Source organism: Puma concolor, chromosome C1, assembly GCF_028749965.1.
Source record: "Puma concolor isolate L17-30 chromosome C1, mPumCon1.1.hap2, whole genome shotgun sequence".
NCBI classification, from domain to species: Eukaryota; Metazoa; Chordata; class Mammalia; order Carnivora; family Felidae; genus Puma; species Puma concolor.
Window position 1 is genome coordinate 5,597,245 of NC_141674.1, and position 22,103 is coordinate 5,619,347.

Below are 22,103 nucleotides of genomic sequence, written 5' to 3' on the forward strand. Positions count from 1 at the left end.
CTTGGTCGAGGATGCTCTTCGCCAGCCTGCCTCCGATCCCCAGGTTTTGGCATCGGCTCCTCCTCGGTAAGCCTTCCCTGACTATCTCTTCCTGCTCCCTCTGCTTCTACTTAACAACAATCCCAATGTGTTTTCAATATCAGTCTGGGTGCCATCTAGTTTAATTATTATGTTTTTATCTAATTATTTTATTTTATTATTTTTAAAGGTTTATTTATTTATTTTGAGAGAGACAGAGACAGCGTGAGCAGGGGAGGGGCAGAGGGAGAAGAGAGAGAGAATCCCGGGCAGGCCCTGCCATGTCAGCACAGATCTCGATGTGGGGCTCGAACTCATGAACTGTGAGATCATGACTGGATCTGAAACCGAGAGTCAGACGCTTAACCGACTGAGCCACCCAGGTGTCCCTAATCCTTGTATTTTATTTATTTATTTATTTATTTATTTATTTTTATTTTTTTTAATTTTTTTTTTCAACGTTTATTTATTTTTGGGACAGAGAGAGAGACAGAGCATGAACGGGGGAGGGGCAGAGAGAGAGGGAGACACAGAATCGGAAACAGGCTCCAGGCTCTGAGCCATCAGCCCAGAGCCCGACGCGGGGCTCGAACCCACGGACCGCGAGATCGTGACCTGGCTGAAGTTGGACGCTTAACCGACTGCGCCACCCAGGCGCCCCAATCCTTGTATTTTAATGACAGTGTGCTGACCACCTAGATTTGGATTCTAGCTTTGCATTTCCTAGCGGGGTTAAGTTGACAAATGGCTTAAGTTCTCTGTACTTGGGTTTACTCGTTTGTAAGGTGGGGATATTAATAGTGCCCACTTCTTGGGACTGTAGTGGAGATTCAGTGAATTAATGTGTGCAAAGCTTTTGGAACCCTGGCTGGGACAAGCTGGGTGCTTCACTGATTCCACGGAAAAGCCATTATGTGAGTTGCATAGATCTTATTTGAGAAAATACTTTAAAGGCATTTTATTTCTGCTCTTGTGCTTACTTGTGAGATAAATAATTGGATAATATTAAAATCTGTAGCAACAACTTGCTATTTGTCCGTAGAGTTCTTAGAAAAACGAGAAACTTTTCAAATAAAGGACTGTTACACTCCTGGGCAGAGAAGTTTACTGCGGTTTGAATATTAGTAATTTTAGTCAGAGCCTTGACTGATCGGCAGCTTATCTGCAATTTACCCAACTCGTTTACTCGGTTTCTGAGTTACCTTAACCACACAGCAGAACCATAGGTAAGAAGCAAAGATTTCTGGTGTTGGTTCCTGGACCATGCGATTCAGGGAACGGCCGTGAGGTTCCTCGTTTTCTGTGGGTGATTCTATTTTTCACCATTATAAATGATGCTGAAGTGAACATCCTTTACCCAAAAGTCTTGTGCACCTTTAATTATGTCCTTAGAGCAAGTTGATCAAAGTAGAATGGTTGAGTCAAAGGAAATAAATGGATATTAGTTATTAGCTTACCTTCCAAACAAGGTTTTATTCATTGATACTCCTACCAATCGCACTTGGAAGTGTCCCATCTCCTCCACACTTCTGCTATCGCTGAGTATTCATCTCGTTTTCTTTTTTTAATATTTATTTATTTTTGAGAGAGAGAGACAGAGACAAAGTGTGAGCGGGGAAGGGGCAGAGAGAGACAGACACTGAATCCAAAGCGGGCTCCAGGCTCCGAGCTGTCAGCACAGAGCCTGATGCGGGGCTCGAACTCACAGGCTGTGAGATGATGACCTGAGCCGAAGTCGGACGCTCAACTGACTGAGCCACCCAGGCACCGCTTTATCTTGGTTGTTGTTGTTGTTGTTGTTGTTTTTAATTATTCCCTTCCTTCATAAGCCAGAGGAAAGAAAAGACATACGAAGAAGGTGTTTTGCTCATACAGGGGAGGAGATATTCACCCTCATTTCTCTTCCTTATTCATCTGTGATAAAAGATTCATTTTTAATCAGAGACTTATGCTTTAGACTCCACTCTTTTTCTGACCGCAGACTTTTAATAATCAAAACTTTTCATACTCAGTACGTTTCTTTTAAATCTTCATAAATGAGGTGCAAGAACAGAAACCTGCTAATACTGCCACTGTGTGTAGTTAAGTATGGATAAGAAGAATCGCAAAGACTTTAAACTCCAGAATCCCAAGACTCACTTTAAAAAAGGGACGTGAGGAATACCAAAAACAGTGGGAATCAAAGAAGCTCAGCCTGGAGCTTAATATTTTCACTTATTGGATAGGACTGCGTAGAGTTTAATGAGTGATAGCCTTTAATTTCTTTAAAGTTTTTATTTATTTTGAGAGAGAGAGAGAGAGAGCACAAGCAGGGGAGGGTCAGAGAGAAGGAGCGAGAGAGAGAATCCCAAGCAGGCTCCACACCGTCAGCATGGAACCTCATGGGGGGCTCGAACCCGCGAACTGTGAGATCATGACCTGAACTGAAATCAAGAGTCAGACGCTCGACTGACGGAGCCACCCAGCTGCCCCCAGGGACCTCTGACATACATGGTTTGTGGAGCGACTCAAGATCTCTTGGTGACATTGTTTGAAAAATGATCAGAACAGTTAATTTTATTCTCTTTTTATGCAAAAAGGTGTGAATTAGAAAGATTAATACATAACTTTGTGATGATTGGTGGTACTATTTATTACTTCCTACAGTTTTCTTATTAGGTACTCTCTGGAATGATTATGTACGTATAAGGGAACGTTAATGCATATTTATAGCTAAAAAGTAGTTAGACATGGGGATTTTCACTCTACTGTATATGTATATATATATTTTTTCACTATGTATATGTATGTATACATACACGTATATATACATATATATTTTTTGAAAGAAAGGACCTTCATGATGTTCGAAAGTAAAAATCTGGGGACCTGTGGGAGGGAAGGAAGGGGTTAAACATGGCAGGAGAGTGCCAGGACAGGCCTCTGGGCTGACTTCTCATTAGGAAATCTGGTATTTCAGGTTGGACTGGGCCTTGGGAATGGCTGCTCCTTTGTTCAAGAGAAAAAGTGCATTAGATCTGGCTGCACTTTCAGACCTGACTTGTAGAAAATGAATTCTAGAACTTTCTAGGGTCAGAAAGTGAAGCGGCCCTGCAGTACCTTGAACAGAGGTAACCCCTTGAATCGGAGATGGTGTCCCTGATCCTCAGGTTACGCACACTGACAGCCTGGACACCCATGGTGGTGATTAACCCTACGGATCCCTCCATTCCCCTCACATTTATTTGGAGATTCGCTCTTTAGTAAAAGCGACCTTGACGCTGGCGGGGTTTTTTTTTTTTTTCCTTCAGATTTTATTTATTTATTTATTTATTTATTTATTTATATTATGAAATTTATTGCCAAATTGGTTTCCATACGACACCCGGTGCTCATCCCAACAGATGCCCTCCTCCATGCCCCTCTCCCACTTTCCCCTCCCTCCCACTCCCCATCAACCCTCAGGTTTTATTTCAAGTGCTTTTGTTTTCATAGCTCGGGATACATTTATTTATATTTTTCTGATGACCAGCCTCTGTGCGTGGACTCCGTCTTGCGCCGTTTTTTCAAAAAGTTGCTTCGTTTAACCTGTGACTAATTGGTTAGATAAAACCAGCATATGTACTCCTAGAACCTAGGAGTACATTTCGTCCCAGGCCTGGGAAGGAGGAGTAAATTGCACTTCATTCCTGTCATTCTTTCTCTTTCCCTTTCCTGCAAAATTATCATCCAAAGTCGTGTTGGAAAATTCTTCATTTGTCTATCAGAGCTCTTTCATTCATTCGTGTATTATTCCGTAAATCTCCCCCCCCAGCCAGCTCCTGGACTCCAAGTGTCCTCCCACCCACACACAGCACAGGAAGGGAAGCTTCTCTAGGAGAAGAAACCGGTCAGGAAGGAGAGAGTAAGGAGTGTGGAATGTCAACTAAGTGAAAAATTTGCGATTTGGTGGAGAGAACAACGGACCAGAGTCTAACACGGGGGTTCTAGGCTTAGCTTCCTACTGATGGGTTGTGTGAAATTGTACAGTTGCATCTAATGTCTTGAGTCCCCACCTCCTTCGCTTGTAAAATGGGGTGGCCTGCTTCCCTAGGATGGTTGTGGGAATCCGATGAGACACTGCACGCCAAGTCTCTCTGTAAATGCTCAGGCTCTTTCTGAGAGCACGGTGCCGTCATTATTCCGGAAGCAAAACATGAGACAGGCAGGACAGGGCGTCTGTGTTGGGAATTCATTCTGGAGCGAGGTCACAGCAGTCATTGGGAAGAGTCTTCCTTGGGCAATTTCATATTTACTTATTTACGTAATCTCTACACCCAACGTGGGGCTCGAACTCATGACCCCGAGATCAAGACTCGCTTGCTCTTCTGACTGAGCCAGCCAGGTGCCCCATTCCATGGGTAACTTAAATGACAGTGCCTCAAGGAATTTTCCCCGGCTCTACCCCGCCCCAAGTCCAGGTTGTGCCCCTGACATGGGCCCCTAACACTGTATACTTTTTGTCCCCGAGCATTTCACAGGTAGCGGTACCAGTGTCTGTCTACGAGACCGTAAGCCCGTCGAAGTCAGGGCCTTCTCTCATCCATCACGATGCCCACAGATCCTGGCGCTGTGTCCATAGGGACAGTAAGTAGACAAGTGGAAGTATTTCTCACGAGCGAAGACCCGGACGAGGCATTCGGTCAGACAGCATGACACGTCAAAGGATTCTGCTGGGCACTCACGCTGTGTGGGTAAGTCAGCAGATTGAAACCAGGTTTGGGGTCCAGAAGGCCAGTCTTAAGTCCTAGTAGTCTCACTGCTCAGCTATATTATCACCAAGACACCCCTGTGCTATCGGGAAGCATGCTATCGCTTCTCAGCTTCCGAGAGTGACAACCTCTCTGTGCTTCAATATCCTCACTTGAAAAATGGAGCAAAAAAACACCTTCAAATGCCTCATCTTCTTCAGCCACGTTAAGACGCGGTTTGGGTTTTTGTTCGCGGCGCCGTAAGCAAATGCTGTAAAGCGTTTTGTTTGGTTTTCATTTTCCTGAAAAATGACAACATTCAGATACTTTGCAGCGTTTCTCAAATGATGGGTAACGTTGTAAGAAGAGCCTTGTCCTTTTTCTCTTGGCTCATCTGTAACTCCAGACTTCCTGTTTGTTCGGGTTGTCGGATGGCTTGGAATCCTGGAGGTTTGAGGGAAGCCGAGTACCTGAATAAGGCTAATGACTTTGTAGAAGCCCATACTTCTTGCCTAGTGCTCACCTCCCGCTGCCACTAGCCTCGCACAAGCCGCTGTCATCTCTGGCCTCCTAACGTACTTCCACTTCTTGCCTCCAACCCACTTTTCACAGCACAGAGCAGACGTTCCCCGAACGCACATCTGACCGTACCCCTACTGACCGAGAGCCCTTCGGGAGGCCCCCCCCGGCTGGCCAGGGCTCTTTCTCAGGATCCTTCTCTTCTCTGTCAGTCTGTCTGTCTCTCTCTCTCTCTGTCTGTCGCACTCTCTCTGTCGCTTTCGGTTCTTCCAACCAGCTGGACTCAGTTCTCTCCACCCCAGACCTAGTTCTGCTCTTCCTTCTGCATGGAATATTCTCTTCTGTCTTTGCCTGGCCAACTGTACTATCGTTCGGGTCTCAGTTTTAATGGCACTTCTTGGTGGTGCGCCTTTCCTGACCCCCTAGACCAGACTGAGCATCCTTGTGATGTGATCCTGACTCTTCCTCTGGCCTGCCTCGTCCCGTAGAGCTGTCTGTAAACTCCGTGAAGGCAGGAGCAAGCTTCTGCTGTTCACCTCTGCACCTCCAGGACCTGCCGGGTGCCGTGTGCCTCGCGTAGATGGCGTGCCTCAGGTAGGAGTGTGCCTGTAATGGGTTCATTTTAATACAAAGGGTAGTTCCAGGGTGCCCGGGTGGTTCAGTCAGTTGAGCGTCTGACTTCGGCTCAGATCATGGTTTCACGGTTTGTGAGTTCGAGCTTCGCATCGGGCTCGCTGCTGTCAGTGCTGAGCCTGCTTCCTGTCAAATCCTCTGTCCCCCCTCTCTGCCCCTCCCCTCTCGTGTTCTCTCAAAAATAAACTTTTTTTTTTTTTTTTTAAAGAAAGGATAGTGCCACCTAGCCAAAGCTGTATCATTTACTCTTCCACTATGGTGCTCATTAATTCAGTTGTTAATCCTCTACTCTGCCCGGCACTGTTCTGAGGGCGGGGCATACAGCACTGAACAACACAGCTATAGATTGAGCTGGAAGGACATTTCAGGCAGAAGGGAAGCCTGCAAAGCAGGTGGTTTCAAGGAACAGCTCGAAGGGCGGGCGGGCGGGAGGCTGGAGAACCACGGGCCAGGAGAAGGAGGAAGGAGTGAGGACTTTGAACTTTACTCAGCCGGGGGTCTGAGCAGAGGAGGTAGGGGAAATCCAACTGACTTACGTTTTAAAAGGATCCCTCTGACCTATGTATAGATTACTGACTCAAGGGAGATAAGGCAGAAAGCCAGGACGCTAGTTAAGGAAGCTTTTCGAAAATCCAGGCGGAAGGATGTCAGTGACTTGACCCAGCAGCTAGCAGTGGGGGTGGTGAGAAACAGTTAGCTTCTAGATCTGTTTTGAAGGACGGGCCAAGAGGATTTGCTGATGGGCTGGATGTGGGATGTGGGGAAAGCGGGTGGCAAGGATGGCACCCAGGGGCTTTGGCCTGGGTGACCAGAAGGATGGAGCTGCCGGTAAGGGGACGGGCAGGTGGCCGGTAGAGCAGGTTTCGGGGGACAGATGAGGAGCTCAGCTTCCACATACTTAAGATGCCTATTAGTTACCGGCATGTTTTTGCGTCCTAAAGTAATGCATCTAAGATGGCAATTTTCTTTCATCTATATATGGAAATAATGAAATACCATACATTTCCCCCCCCACCCCCCCACCCCCGAAATGGAAACGCAAGATTGCCCTTTTCTGTAAAATTCTATGCCTGGCCATTTCCTGTACGGGTGCACTAGGATTCCATGTTTCTTAGAGTAGACGTCAACCCGGATCCTGTTTTAGAACCAGTAGAATTGTGCACCGCTGATGTTTGCTTCACTGTATAAGGTATTTATTTACTTTTTTTTAAAGTTTATTTATTTTGGGAGAGAAGGTGTGAGCAGGGGAGGGGCAGAGAGAGAGGGAGAAAGAAAGAATCCCCAGCAGGCTCCGAGCTGTCATCGTGACCTGAGCCGAAATCAAGACCCGGATGCTTAACCAACTGAGCCACCCAGGCACCCCTAAGAAACTTATTTTTATAGTAAGCCTGTTGGGGAAAAAAAACAGGTAACTTACTCTATTTCCATACCTGAGTAAAATGATGCTAAGTACAATTTATCCAATGACTGAGGTCTTGGGTCACCACTTAGAATAAGCAGCTGCCCGCTGGGCATGCTGAGGGCCTCCTATGTGCTGGTAGCTCTCCTCACTGTCACTGTGACAGGTATGTGAGGTCCCTTGGGTGAGTTGGAGTTTTTGCCATGGTGTTCGCTCATTCTATCCTTCCCGCTTTTTTTCCTTGTGTCCACCCCCCCCCCACACACACACATACACACAGATGATATTTTTAGCACACTTGCTTTCCATTTCTGTTCTGACTGTTGAAATACCTTTTTCTTTTCCTTTCTCTTCTCCTTGCCTTCCCGGCGAGTTCCAATGAGCTGAGGTTGCCATATGTGATTTTTAGATAAGTGGGCTGTTACTAGTTTTGCATTTTCCCTTCTGCAACTTTAACTTTTTGCCTGAGCTGCTGGGGGCCATACTTACAGGCCAAGGGCCGGGTTGATGCTGAAAAGCTACTAGTGGATGACATCTGATAAGATACAGATAATCAAGAGTATAGTCATGACTATGTCTATGCAGAACTGGTCTGTATCCTTTTCCTCGGCTAGATAAGTTTTATATACTCCCCCCAAGAATAGCATTCTTTTTTTAAAAACATTTTTAAAAGTTTATTTATTTTGAGAGAGAGAAAGTACACACAAGCTGAGGAGGGGCATAGAGAGAGAGGGAGAGAGAGAATCCCAAGCAGGTTCCATGCTGTCAGCACAGAGCCCAACGCAGGGCTCGATCCCACGAACCATGAGATCGTGACCTGAGCCGACATCAAGAGTCAGATGCTTACCCAACTGAGCCATCCCAGTGCCCCACCCCCCAGGAATAGTATTTTTTACAGAAGATGCCCCAATTCGTGTTGTTGATAACTAACACCGAGCAGAAAGAGCCATTTCAGAGGAAGAGTTTTCGAAACTGGAAGACTGTGTATGCCGTGAAAATTAATGTTAATAAAGTCAGATATGTTGCTAGATATTTGTATCCAGAAAAATGGATTTATCACTGAGTCAACTTAAAAAATTTTTGCCTGGTCCAAAAATTACTTTTAATTCTAACCACCGAATGATAAAGCATAGTTCCTAGAATGGATGCATTCTTCCAACAGCTGGTTTTCTCGGATTATTCAGGATTTTTGCTGGAATCCAAGTGGTCTTTCAAGAGAACCGATGATTTTCTGATGAAGCTGTTCGCACGCTTTTGAAGCCAGGAGAAGGGGTGAGTATTAATTTGCATTCTCTTCGGCTATAGAATTCTCTCTCGGGCCAGCAGTGTTTGATGAAGGCTGAATTCCCATTTCAGTTGTATAGACAACAAGACTGTATGAAGGTATGAAATTGTCTTGGTAAGACGAAGTAAAATTGGGCCACCACACAAGCAAACATGGACATCACCTGTATCTGGAGTCTCAAAGCCATGAAATACACGGTGTTTGAAAGGATACGAGAAATACATTGATTTGATTTGATTTTTTTCTTTTTGGCCATCCTTCGTGTTACAAAACAGTTGAAGCTTAGTATCATTTCAAGCACGGAGTGTAAAGTGATCGGTGAGGCTGGATGGAGGAAGGGCAAGAGAAATGAATTTGAAGGACAAAAAAAAAAAAACCCGAAAAACCACATATCCTTCGAAGACCTCTCTGTCTCGAGGACAGAAAATGCCTTGGCAGTCGCGATTTTTGTGCAGTCAGAAGGGAGCTGATTTCCCAGCTGTTCTGGTGTATTTTCCTTATTAGTCTTTGCTCCCACGGTCTAAAAGCAAATACCGGATCTAAGCGCCTACAGTACTGGTCAAGGACTGCAGCTTCCCTCGTGTGTGACTCACAGGCGCGAGCAAACCACCTACTGTAACAGCTGGCCCCAGACCCTGGCCCGGCCACAGCACAGCAGCTGCTTTGCTGGACCCCTGCTTGCTTGGCTATTAACTGTCTTAACTGTTGCTCTTACCTTTATGGGCTGTGGTAAAGGCAGGCTTTATTTATTTATGTTTGTTTGTTTTTGAGAGAGAGAGCGCGTGCGTGCGCGAACAAGTGAGGGAGGGACAGAGAGAGAGGGAGACACAGAGTCCAAAGCAGGCTCCAGACTCCGAGCTGTCAGCACAGAGCCTGACATGGGGCTCGAAGTCACAAACCGTGAGATCATGACCTGAGCCAAAGTCGGACGCTTAACCAACTGAGCCACCCAGGTGCGCCAAAGGTGGGCTTTAGATACATAGACCCTTGGGTCCATTTTTCCCCAATTGTATTTCTCGGTTCTTACTAAAAGATCTCAGCGGTCACTTGGAAGCGTAATTTTGATTTAGGATGCTAGAAGGCTGGTCATCATTTACAACGGCCCTTCGTGTGCTTTTCTGCATGCGTGATTACTTTCTTGATGAACAAAGGTTATGCTTAGTTTCAGGCTTGGTTATTATTTGTTACTATTACGATCAGTATGAGGTGAACCACCTTTATAAGAACTTGTTTCCTTTTTTTTAATGTTTATTTTTGAGAGAGAGACAGAGGGCAGGCGGGGAGGGGCAGAGAGAGAAGGAGACACAGAATCCGGAAGAGGCACCACGCTCCGAGGTGTCAGCGCAGATCCTGACGGGGGGCTGGAACTCACAAACTGTGAGAACGTGACCTGGGCCGAAGTCGGACGCTTAACTGACTGCGCCACCCAGGCGCCCCTATAAGAACTAGTTTCTTAAAACGGGATGGCATCTTGCTGCGTTTCTTTGACTCTCTGCCATACCTCTCCTCTGCCCAGAGGACCATCCTCGAGGCTTCACTAGAGAAAGGGAGAGCACAGCACCTGGCCTCAGAAAGCCTCCAAACTGGTTGTGGCTACAGATTAACATGTGAGAATCAAAGATTCCCAAAGGAAGGCAAATCAGATGCAGTTTCAGAGAAAGGAGAGATTTTTTTTGCGGGGCAGGTCAGTCTGTGCCCCAGTGCTTGTATCTTGCAGCCTTGTGTTTTACTGGGTATTAGTATTGTTTCGCAAAAGTTGTTCTGGAGTCACACGCCATGCTATTTTCATCTTTCGATCTCCCTATTCTAGTACATTCCGGCCCCTGCACGGGACACGACACTTTACACATAACACGTGCCAGGTAAACATTTGCTGACATAATTGAATGGGAGAAGGCTTTGTGGAAAAGGCAGAGCTTGGGCCCAGCTTTAGATAGAGAGGGGAGGTTGGCCAGTGACATACTCTGCCTGTATATGAGTCATTCGTTCTGGGCCTTGAGGAAGAACTTGCAAAGTCAAAACAGAGCGGAGACACATGCCAGGTCGAAAGAGTAACTACGGCAGAGCAGAGGGTTAGTGTATGAAATATGGGGTCAAGGAGGAGGCCTGGCAAGACGTTGTTCTGGAGAATAACTGGGACGGTAGGGTAGCCAGATACAACAGCAGGGCCCCTCGGAGGTGCTGTGGGTGGATGGACACCAAAGTAATAGTCTTTCTCTCCCTATCTCATGCTGAGGACACACTTTTCATTTGTACCTTAGCGCATTTATTGTAGTCTTCAGGGGTGGGCGGGACCTGTCAACGTGATGTCATATTTCCCTTCTTTACATGCGGATGTTTTATTTGTTAATCAGTTTGTTCTGGAATTGGTTTGTTTTCAGGAAAGAGGTGGAACGCATTTTGAAACACCATTTGAAAATTGGATTGAGAACATTAAAGTTTCTTTTTTTCTTCTTTTCTGTTTTTCCTGGGACCCTGGATGACTTTATAGAGATGCCATGGATGAAGAAAAGGAATTCTTGAAAACTAGAAAGCTACCTAGCTTGGGGCAAAGCAGGAAAAAAACAGCAGGTTTGGGGAAATGAGGGTTTCTGCGCTGGCAGTATTGCGGGCCATCGAAGAAGAGACAGAAATTGCCATTTGAAATCAGGGCTCAAGTGTGAGAGAAGTCAGGGCTGGAAAGAGATTTAACAGTGGAAGTGGTAGTTAGAAATGGGGGACAGTGCCTGGGGAGAGCAGGTGGAATGGAGTTCTTTTTTTTTAAAGTTTTACTTTTGAGAGAGAGAGAGAGAGAGACAGAGTGTGAATGGGGGAGGAGCAGAGAGAGGGAGACACAGAATCCGAAGCAGACTCCAGGCTCCGAGCTGTCAGCACAGAGCCTGACGTGGGGCTCGAACTCACAAACCCCGAACCGCGAGATCATGACCTGAGCCAAAGTCGGACGCTTAACCGACTGAGCCACCCACGCACCCCTGGAATGGGGTCCTTAACTGGGATCCAGAGTGGCTCTGGTGATTGAAGGTCAGGGCTCTATAGCCACCGGAAGTTATGAGCAATATTTTCTTTGAGTTTCCACTTGGCATGTTGGGATGGAGTGTGTTTGTAACTTTGGTCAGGTTCTTAGAGGTACCCAAAGGTTAAGAAATCGCTGATGTAGAATGGGAAGAGGAGAGCAAGAAGGTCAGAACTTTGAGGGGAAATCAACATTTAAGGAGTTCTCAGAGAAGAGCCATGGAAAAAGGCCAAAGAGATTGGGAAGGCAGAAATCTATCTGGGAAGTCAGGCGGATGCGGAAGGCAATGGAATGCGTGGGCGCAGGGCAACAAGGTTAAATGGTATCTTAAGGTCAGGTAGGGCTAAAAGAATGTGTTCGACTGACCATTAGGAAGTCATTGGTGACTTTCAGGAGAGCGGTGTAAATGGAGGCACATTGTGATAAGTGGAGGATGGGACTCAGGGAGCCGGGAAGTTAAGTCCAGCTTTCTCTTTCTGGAAGGTTAACATTTGACAAGAGTGAATATTTACTGAGTTCCTGAGAAGGGCTGGAACTTGGCCATTCACTGCAGACATAAATGTGAGCAAGGTAACATAGGCTTTGCTCTCACGGATCTTAGGGTCTCGTGGGAGAGATGGGCATTAATCAAATAATGTCACAGAGTAAGCATGTCATCACAAACTGGGAAGAAATGTGGTGCCCGGCACTGAAGCATGACCTAATCTGGGGTCAAAGAACGACCCCTGAAGAAGTGAGCTTTGAGCTCAGACCTGAAGGGTGAATAGGAGTGAAATAGTGAAGAGAACGGGGCCAGAGAGCAGAACATCCTAGGCAATGAGGGAAGCAAGAATGAAGTGTACAGAGAGCGAGGGAAGCCCAGCGACAGGAGTCCATGCTGGGTCTTTTAAATGAGCATAAAGATCTGCGTCTAAGAACATTCAGGAAACTGCTAACCTGTGGATGGTTGCGCACGGTTTTGCATTTCAAGACCAAATAGAAGAATCCAGGTGAGGAATAATGGTACAACCTTGGACCGGCATCCTGGCAAAGAAGACGAAGAGGAGCAGAGGGTTTCAGGAATCATGCAGGAGCTGAAATAGCACCAGAAGGTAGGAGAGAGAACGCTACCTTCTCTCTTAACGAGTGCTTTAGGAGGTCCTGCGAAAAGTAAAGTTCTCCTTCAGGTGCTGAATACCGAAGCTCATTTGTAGGCAAAGGGAAAGAGCAGTGGAGAGAGCGAGCTTGAAGACATACAAACCCGGAGGGGACACACGGCTACTAGAATCGGAAACACTCTTCTCTAAATCGCGAAGACGGGGCTGGTGAATATACAGGTGTGGTTACAGGTAGAAAGGAGGCAAACCGAGACATGAAGACTTGGTTCATGAAGGGGGGCTTGTGTCTGCTTTGGGGTGACGCTGTGACCCCCCACCCCCAACTAATAGGCTAGCATCAGGCTCTGGAGGATGAACAGGAAGAAACTCTAAGACAGTTCATGGAAGGGACACATTTACCATTTGTGTACGTGCACAAACACTGTGTGACCCTCACAGTACCTCTTGGAGCCCATGTTTCAGTTTTATGATTAGAAACAGGCAGGGAGCTTTAAATGTGCAAATGTCCAACAGCTGTCTCGAGCTGTGTTCAAAAATCTCCTTTTCCCCCGAATCCATGAGGTGGTTTGCCCAACATTGGGTGGTGGGTGTCGTACAATAAGGAAAAGCACAAATCTCAGACACTCGAGTTGTTACTCAGGAGAACCGGATCATTGTCTTACAGACAAGGCACCCACACAAGTCTGAATTTCAAATGACATGTTAACTTGCATTTCATGCTAACAATTAAGTCCTCCCATAGGGACACCAGTGAGGCCAATCAGTCTTTAAAACTCAACACTGATTTTGGGGCACCTGCGTGGTTCAGTTGGTTACGTGTCCGAATCTTTGACTTCGACTCAGGTCATGATCCCATGGTTTGTGAGTTCAAGCCCTGCTTCGGGCTCTGCACTGACAGCTCAGAGCCTGCTTGGGATTCTCTCTCTCTCCCTCCCTCTCTCTCTGCCCCTCCCCTGCTTGTTCTCTTTCTCTAAATAAATAAATAAACTTAAAAAAAAAATCAACACTGATTTTAAGTTTAGTAAGAAAGATGCAGTGAGAACTCATATGTCAGATCTCTCAAGTCGAATGTGCCTATTTAATGTCCTAGCTCAGAAAAAGAGATCGGGTTTTTAGTTGACCTTTAAAAAAATGATCTGAGGGATTCATGTTCATCCGTCCCCTTTTCTGATACAGTTGTGGGAAACTTGGACTCTTTCAACACATCAGATCCAACTGCAGAATCTCCGAGTGAATCTACGTGTTTGTGACGACTCAGGCTGCAGGGGTACGGCTTTGTCACAAAATGCTTTTCTCTCTTCGAGAAAAATGTGTATCCTCTGAGCATGGTAGGAACGCGCCATGTTGAATTAGAAATGAGCAGTGAGGTACCGGCTGGAGGAATAGCTCTGCTTGGCAATCTTGAAATAAATGCAGCTGGGATAATTTTCGATTCAACCCTTGGCAAACCTTCAGTGTGTACAAGAAAAAAAAAAAAGCTGTGGAGGAGGCTTAACTGCTGTAGGCGCTCAGCAGCCATCACTCTATCTCTCGAAGTTTCCAGTAAACGGCAGGTCAGCTCTGTGTCCTGCTGAGGTCTGGTGAGCACTCTGGGAAGAAATGATTCTTATTAAGTGAGTTCATACGTCTAATTGCTGAGCACAGGGCCTGGCACATTGAAGTGCTTAATGAATATTAGCTTTTATTTTTAAAACGTATTATTATTTAGGATTATTAACTTCCTAGGGCTCAATGGGTACCCTGAAGGGTCACGATTATGGACCCAATTTCCTCCTCTACCCGTATGGTCTCTCAGTTCTAGACTGACATACCCAGGCTTTATACCCCACGCCTTCAAAGGAGACCACGTACTGCTGGGAAAGTGGCTTTCAGTTCCATAGCAGCTCTGAAACTGATTTCTGTATTACAAGGTTTCAGGTGATCATGGTTCACTGGTAGAATCAGGGAAGTTCAGCAGCCGACAGAATCTCCCCCTTCTGGGCCGATTCCTTTCTGAGTTCCCAGGAGAACTAGGTTTTGGAATTTTCCCTAAACGTCTATCCTCCTAGGGCTGAATCGAACCTTTGGCGTTTCCTGTTCTACACTGGGAACCAGAAGCTTTCTGAATTATCTCATAGGACATTTCCTGATCTGTGAATCTTTTAGAGCCTGAAGATCATGTTTTTCCCCTCATCATCTCCTGACTCTCAGTCTCCAAGGAACATGTGCGTATTTCATTACAACTCCACCGTTTCCCGCGTTCGGTGATAAAATACGTGAGCTACAAGAGTGTACATTCATAACACAACACCAAAGGTTGGCAGTACAGATTTATGGCTCATTACATCATTTTAGTGTGGGGCTGATTCACCCAATCAGTTTATTTAGCAATAAGAGAATATTAAAGAAGGCGACTGTACCAACCTACACCAGCCCCTGTCTCGGCTGGGTCCATTACTTCCGCCCTCTCCTATCAGTGGCTTGATAAGGTGGATCTGCGCTCGCAGAGAGAGGCCTTGTCAGGGAGCCAGAGCGGGAGCTTCCCAACAGGCCCTGTCTGTACTCAGGGACTTCAAGAAGCAGAGGACGCTGTGAAACTAAACACGTAGCATTCCTCTCCTAAGGATTACATTTTCACTTTTGAGGTTTTGAGTGTTCCTCTCTCTTTTTTATTTTTAATTTTTTAAATATTTATTTTTGAGAGAGAGGGAGAAAGAGTGTGAGTGGGAGAAGGGCAGAGAGAGAGAGGGAGACACAGCATCCGAAGCAGGCTCCAGGCCCTGAGCTGTCAGCACAGAGCCTGATGCGGGCCTCGAACCCATGAACCGTTGAGATCGTGACCTGAGCCTAAGTCAGACGTTAAACCAGCTGAGCCGCCAGGTGCCCCTCGAGTGTTCTTCTCTTGCTATTGTTTACTCCATCCTTTGTTGTTCAGATAAGCTCATTCTGCCTTCTACCTCCAGAATGAGGCTCTCTTTCCTGGGACATCCTGGTCAGCCAGATTCATTTTATCCCACCCTGCCGGTGTCACTCGTCACAAAGCTCTTGACGTTCAATTAGGAATAAATAAGTTACCACCAGAATCAAAGTCAAGTTGAGTTTATCAAACGTTGGGTGTTTTCGCATGGGGGGGAAGGATGGTGGAAATAGGTGGTGGGGATGAAAAGGACACTTACCATGATGAGCAGTAGGTAATGTACAGGATTGTTGAATCGCTATACTGTACCCCCCAAACCGATATCACACTGTATGTTATCTGTGCTGGAATTAAAATTAAAAAGCTTAATTTAAAAAAGGGATGTTTCCAACATTTTATTTTTAAAAGCTTCAACTCTACAGACATGTTGAAAGAACTGTGCAGCGAGCACCCCTCTACCTGTCGCCCAGAGTCCACAGTTAGTATTTTTATTTATTATATAACCATCTATCCACCCATCAGCCCATCTTATCATGTTAGCCTTTTGTTTTGAAGTAATTTTAGATTTACAGAAAAGTTGCAAGAATAGTGCATAGGGTTCCCAAATACCTTTCATCAGCTTCCCCCGATGTTAGCATCTTACAGAACCATCACACAATGATCAAGTCAACATTAGAATGATCTGACACAACACTGCCAGTAATATAACCTTATTTTTAAGAACCTTTCTAACAGTGAGTTTCTATTTTTTATTAAAAAGATTTTTTTTTTTCCAGCTGGACTTTAAATAAAAACTTGGGAAACGATACTGCAACACTATTAATGAATCTACACATCTTACTTGAATTTCATCAAATTTCCCACTAAGGTTCTTTTCCTGGTGGAGGATGTGATCCAGGCTCCCGCCCTGCATGTAGTTGTAGTATGTTCTTTGTCTCCGGCCTATGACAGCTCCTCTGTTTCACATACTCTTGACCCTTTTGATGTATACTAGCCATTTATTTTTTGAATGTCCTTCAATTTGGGTTTGTCTGAAGTTTTCTCATGATTACACCAAGACTGCATTTTTTTACAAGAATACCACAGAAATGAGATTATGCCCCTCTCTGTTCATCACATGGTGGGGGGTGGGCATCATATCACCCCGTAAAATTGCTACTGATGTATCTTTTATCAATTGGTTAAGGAGTTGTCTGCCGGGCTTTTCCACTGTAAATTTATTATTTTTCAGTTTGTAAAAAATAAGTGTTTTGGAGGAGATCCTTTGACACCATTCAAATATCTGGCTTCTCCTTAAATCTCGCCTACTAATTTTAGCAGGCATTGGGGGGTTTTGCCTGGAGCAGTTGTTTCTGTGGCTCTCTAATGGTGCTTTCCCATGACCCCCATTCTTTCTACATTGATTAGCTAGGGTTCTACCTTAAGGAAGAGGTGTCCCCTCTTCCCCATTTATTTATCTGTTCAATTATTTATTTATGTCAAGACGGAGTCAGGGATCTTTCTTTCATTCTTTGGGTTCCAATCCAGTATTATCACAATTTATTTTGTTGCTCTGTCTGTTGGTCATTGGAAACTCCCTTCAGATCAGCTCCTGCACCCTTTTGACCTGCCCTGGCATTTCCTGAGCACTTCTTTACTTTCTGGCAACACAAGATGTTGCAGACTTATTTTGTATTTTCCCTATTTTCTCTAAGGAGCTCTGGGTTCTTTTATGAGAGATTGGTGTTTAGAAACCAAGATCTGGGCATTAAGTGTGCTTACCGCTGTGGGAGTACCATTGTCTTCCCAGTGGATGGAGCTAGAAAGTGTATGTGTGTTATTGATATGTAACATCTATATTTCTGTATTTATCCATCCGTGTGTGTGAGTAGATATGTGCACATATATATTTACATATACATATTCCTCTTAATATTAAATCATGAGCTCATGCAGATGCCCTTGAGTCCAACTGAACACCACGGTTTTATTCAGGACTTCCTCTTTTCTTAATTGCCAGCTTCTAGCTCTGCAGGGGAAAACCTGGCTGTCTTATCCATAGTATATTTACTTATTTGTCCAATCCTCATACACACATAAAGTAGTTTCAGAGTTGCTAATCCATATCTCCTTGGAGGGACGAATTTACTAATTAGAGTCCAATATTAGTACATGATTCTTTTTGTCCTTAGCATTATAGTTTGTGGCCAAAAGTTGCTTAGATTAGTTCCTTTCTTCCCCACCCTCTTCAGGGTGGTTGAGTTATTGGTTTGTAATAATACAGTTAGGTTCATTTGTTACTGCTTGTATTCTATTTTGGATTCCCTCCATATCTTGATTGATTTAAAAAATGTATACTTACTTTCTTGGTGTATATGTGGGCAATATGTGAAACACTGCTGTGATTATTTTTTAAATATTTTATTAAAATTTTTAACGTTTATTTATATTTGAGAGTGAGTGACAGAGAGAGATTGGCAGAGGGGCAGAGAGAGGGAGACACAGCATCCAAAGCAGGCTCCAGGCTCTGAGCTGTCAGCACAGAGCCCGACATGGGGCTCAAACCCACGAAATGTGAGATCATGACCTGAGCCGAAGTTGGATGCTTAACCCACTGAGCCACCTAGGTGCCCCAACACTGCCATGATTCTAAAGTAGGAGTAATAAAGAAATGTTCACCCAGAGAAGTGCTGCCCTTTCCCTATTCTTTCCACCACATTCTCACTCTTTGCAGGTGACTAATCTCATTTGTTTCTGGCTTATCCTTCTTATATTTCTTTTGCACATGTTAGCAGCTTCATGAACACCTCTATGTTTCCCTTTCTTTCTTCCATGAATCCACCTTATTTTTGATGCATTTCACAGAAAGTTGCAGCTCTCAGTACATTTTTACCCTAAACACTTTGGCATGCCCATCATTAACTAGGTTTCAATTTTTGTCTATTTTTTTTCACTTTTATTTCTTTCAAGGTAAAATTCACACGCAATAAAACTCAAGAATCTTAAGTATACTGTCAAATACGTTTTGACAAATGCATATACTTGTGTAATGCAAACCCCTAACAAAACGTAGAGCATTCCCATAACCTCACAAGTTTCCTGCTCCGGCTCTGAGACAACCGGTATTCTAAGTTTTTTCTACCATCGTTTGGTTTGGCCTGTTCTAGGCTTCCTAAAAGTGAATTATACAATGTGTGCTCTTCTGCATGAAGCTTCTTCCACTCTAGCCTGTCTTTGAAATACATCCATGTTGTGTGTCTCTCTAGCTCATTCCTTTTATTGTGTTAGCATTCTGCTGTGTAAACATACCAGTGTATGCAGGATGAACAGTGTAGATTTTCTGTTGATGTGGAGTTAGCTTATTTTCATCCGATGCTTCAGATTCTTCTGGTGTTACAGTGCCGTGCTACACATCTTTTAAATTATTTTAAGTAATTCAGCTTTATATGTTTTGCCTTGTGCACACATACATGGTGCTTTCCTTTCAGAAAGCTCGGTGTTAAAACACGATTAGATTCTCTCTGTAGAGACAGATAAATGTACTTTTAAGACATTTAATACTGAAAAATTCATACAACAAAAACCTAAGTCAGTGACTATTCTATTTGAGAGAGAGGCGTGGGGGAGGAGAGGCAGAAAGAGAGAGGGAGAGAGAGAATCCCAAGCAGCCTCCATGCTCAACAAGAAGCCCAGTGCGGGGCTCAGTCCCAGACCCTGAGATCATGATCTGCGCTGAAATAGAGTGGGAGACGCTGAACCTACTGAGCCACCCAGGTGCCCCTCAGTAACTATTTCTTGAACATTGGTTATATGCAATTACTGCATTAGATCTTTGGGAATACAGGCACGAGGAAGACAGAGGGCTGTTTATGGATGTTTTAGGGCATTCAAGGTACATTCGGACACCACCAGAGACAGGATTTCCCGAGAAGAACCCCAATCATCATCTCAGTTGTGTGCTCCAAGTCTGTGAGCAACGCGGTGCTCCTCCAAACAAGTGGTCCTTGTTGAGAAGCTGCGTCCTGGTTTTTGCAGCTGGCGCGTGGGCTCACGGTGGTGGAGAGGAATCTGCCGGAGAGGGGAAGACAGGGGAACACAACGGAGGCTAACACGAGCCCGGAACTGTGCCGCCAAAGGGGGATGGCATCAGGAAGGAAGCATTTCCGGAGCACGTGGGGCCGGCATTTCCGGTGCATGCAGTGCGGCCATTTCCGGAGTATTACGTGCCGGCATTTCCGGCGCACGCGGTGTCGGCTCTCACCTGTGGCGGCCGCCGCTGGCACCGAGGTGGGAGCCAGGCCAGCCACCGCTCAGGCCTCCGATGGCACGGCGGGGAGGAGGCATCTGCAAAACGCCACAGGCCCCGTCACCCCTTAGCGTGCACGAAATGAGGCAAAAGGGTGGCTCGATAATTTGGCCCAGGACACACCATGGAAGGCGCTCAGTGAATGCTAATTTAATTGTCTAGGTGGGTCCATTTAAAATGTCTCTCTCGCTCTCTTTTTGAAATCTTAGCAACCTGGAAGAAGCTTTTTGGTATAAATTCAGTAACTTCTAGACTTGGAAATGATAAATGCTTTTTTATGTTTTATTTTTTAATAAAAACATGAACTGGAATGGAATGACTTCCTTCCAAAACACTTTAAAGAAACAAATTGTCATGTGGAATCTCATTTTGCATGAATCAGAGTACAGTAAATCTCAAAATATCCACTGAACTGCCTGTTGTGGTTTACTAAACAGGAAAATGATTTCAGCAGGATGGTCTTTTCCCCTAGATCCACAGCAGGCAGCCTTTTGTGCTGTTCTGAAAACATCTTAATTCTTCCCCAAGTACCATGTTTCTTGGAATTATTCACCGGAAATTAATAGTATTCTGAGTTTTAAAGTAATTCAAACCACAAGTGACTTTGTAATCATGCTTAGCAGTAGTATAAAGAGCCATCGAGCAAGCAGAGGTTATGACAGTATTAGTCACAATTGCACATAGCATCCCCCACACAAAGATGTGTGTTTCTGTCCCGACCGTGTTCATTGGGCTGCCGTACTGGGTCGTGACAACAAACAAATGAGTAAAATGTGTTGGATAATGTCAAATGCTACAGGGAAAAAATTGGGCAAAGGCGGCTCTTAAACATGCTGGGATAGAGACAGAGAGCTGTTGAAATTATAGATAAGGTGGCCGGGGAAAGGCGTCACTGGGGAAACGATATTTGCATAAAGACCTCCACAGTATGTGAGTCACATGGACATCTGAGGAAGAACATTCCAGGCACAGGAAGAGCATGTGCAAAGGCCCTGAGGCAGGAGTGTGCCTGAGGAACACAAGAGCATAGCTGGAATGTAGTGAATGAGGGCGAGAGAGTCATTAGGGACAAGGATAGAGAGGCACAGGGGCCACATCATGATAGGCCTCACAGTAAAGACTTTGGTTTTTACTCTGAAGGATGGCAGAACTGCTGGAAGGTTTTAGGGGAGAAGGGACCTGACCTGAATTGCATCTTAGCACCCAAAGCAGAAAGAACGGTTGAGAGGCTCTGCTGAACCCGAGACTGCGGCACAGAAGCTCTTGTGAAAAAGGGAAAGACCATTTCCAATGTTTACAGGCAGGCCAGGTCTCTCCAGACAAGGAAGAAGAAGAACATAGAACACTTGTTCAGATAACTGAGCAGTTGGGGATTCAATATGTGATGTTATTTTTAGAAGATAGCATTTTTTTTAATACCCTGCTACTGGTTTCTTGTATCTTTTAGAGCACACCATGGGGAAAAGATAAGGAAGCATGACCTTCCAAGTGCAACACCGAATTAGGAGGCCTTGTTTCCAGTTTGGGTCCCGATTTTGACCTTGTAACATCCTAGGGCTGGTTACATAAGTCTTTCCGAGCTTTAGTTTCCCCAGTGGAGAGCCTAATTGTTAATTACTTTATGGAATTATTTTGTCAATTACTAACATGTTAATAAGCTCTGAGTCTTTGAAATGGACATGACACAGAACCGCAGTGGTGGCCAATTAGTGTCACTGTTATCGGAAATACGTGGTGTTTTAGCACTTCAAAAAGGTTCGTGTACAGGAAAAGCTGTGGGCGATGGGGAGCGACTAGGGTGAAACTGGAAAAAGATGAGAGGTGAGGAGAAGGACATTTAATTTCAGGACCTTTTGATGTATTCGGGCAGGGACTTTGCCATGCTGCTGGAAAGGGGTGGACACTTGGCAGGAGGCAGGACAGAGACAGTGCGTGGTAAGGTGACCACCTCCTAGACCCGGGATCTGGCCCTCACTCCATGTATCACCTCTCCACCTTATTCATACTCCGTTGTTGTCCTATTTGGGTTAATTTGTATTTTGGAGCGGTGTATTCAAAAGGCTGGCAGGGTTGACCTCTAACAGATAGGCTATGGATAATTGTGGGTATATTGAGATATGTGATGTTTATTTTGCTTATTACACACAAATGTATCCAACAAAACTGTGAAATATCAAATAATGTGGCAGCACTTTTGATGAAGAACGAGGTAGAGCATGGAGGATCTTCCCTAAAGACGCAGGATGATC

General features: G+C 45.0%; 1 long non-coding RNA gene across 2 annotated transcripts; it reads left to right on the plus strand.

Moving 5' to 3' along the window:
- The first annotated feature begins 681 nt into the window (after positions 1-681).
- Positions 682-16,636, plus strand: LOC147577754 (uncharacterized). Of its 2 annotated transcripts, XR_015254431.1 has the most exons (3): positions 682-4,623; positions 5,735-8,550; positions 8,635-16,636. It is a non-coding gene; the product is annotated as an uncharacterized LOC147577754 (long non-coding RNA). The 2 variants fall into 2 exon arrangements; XR_015254430.1 differs by having other exon boundaries at positions 682-8,550.
- Positions 16,637-22,103: the final 5,467 nt, after the last annotated feature.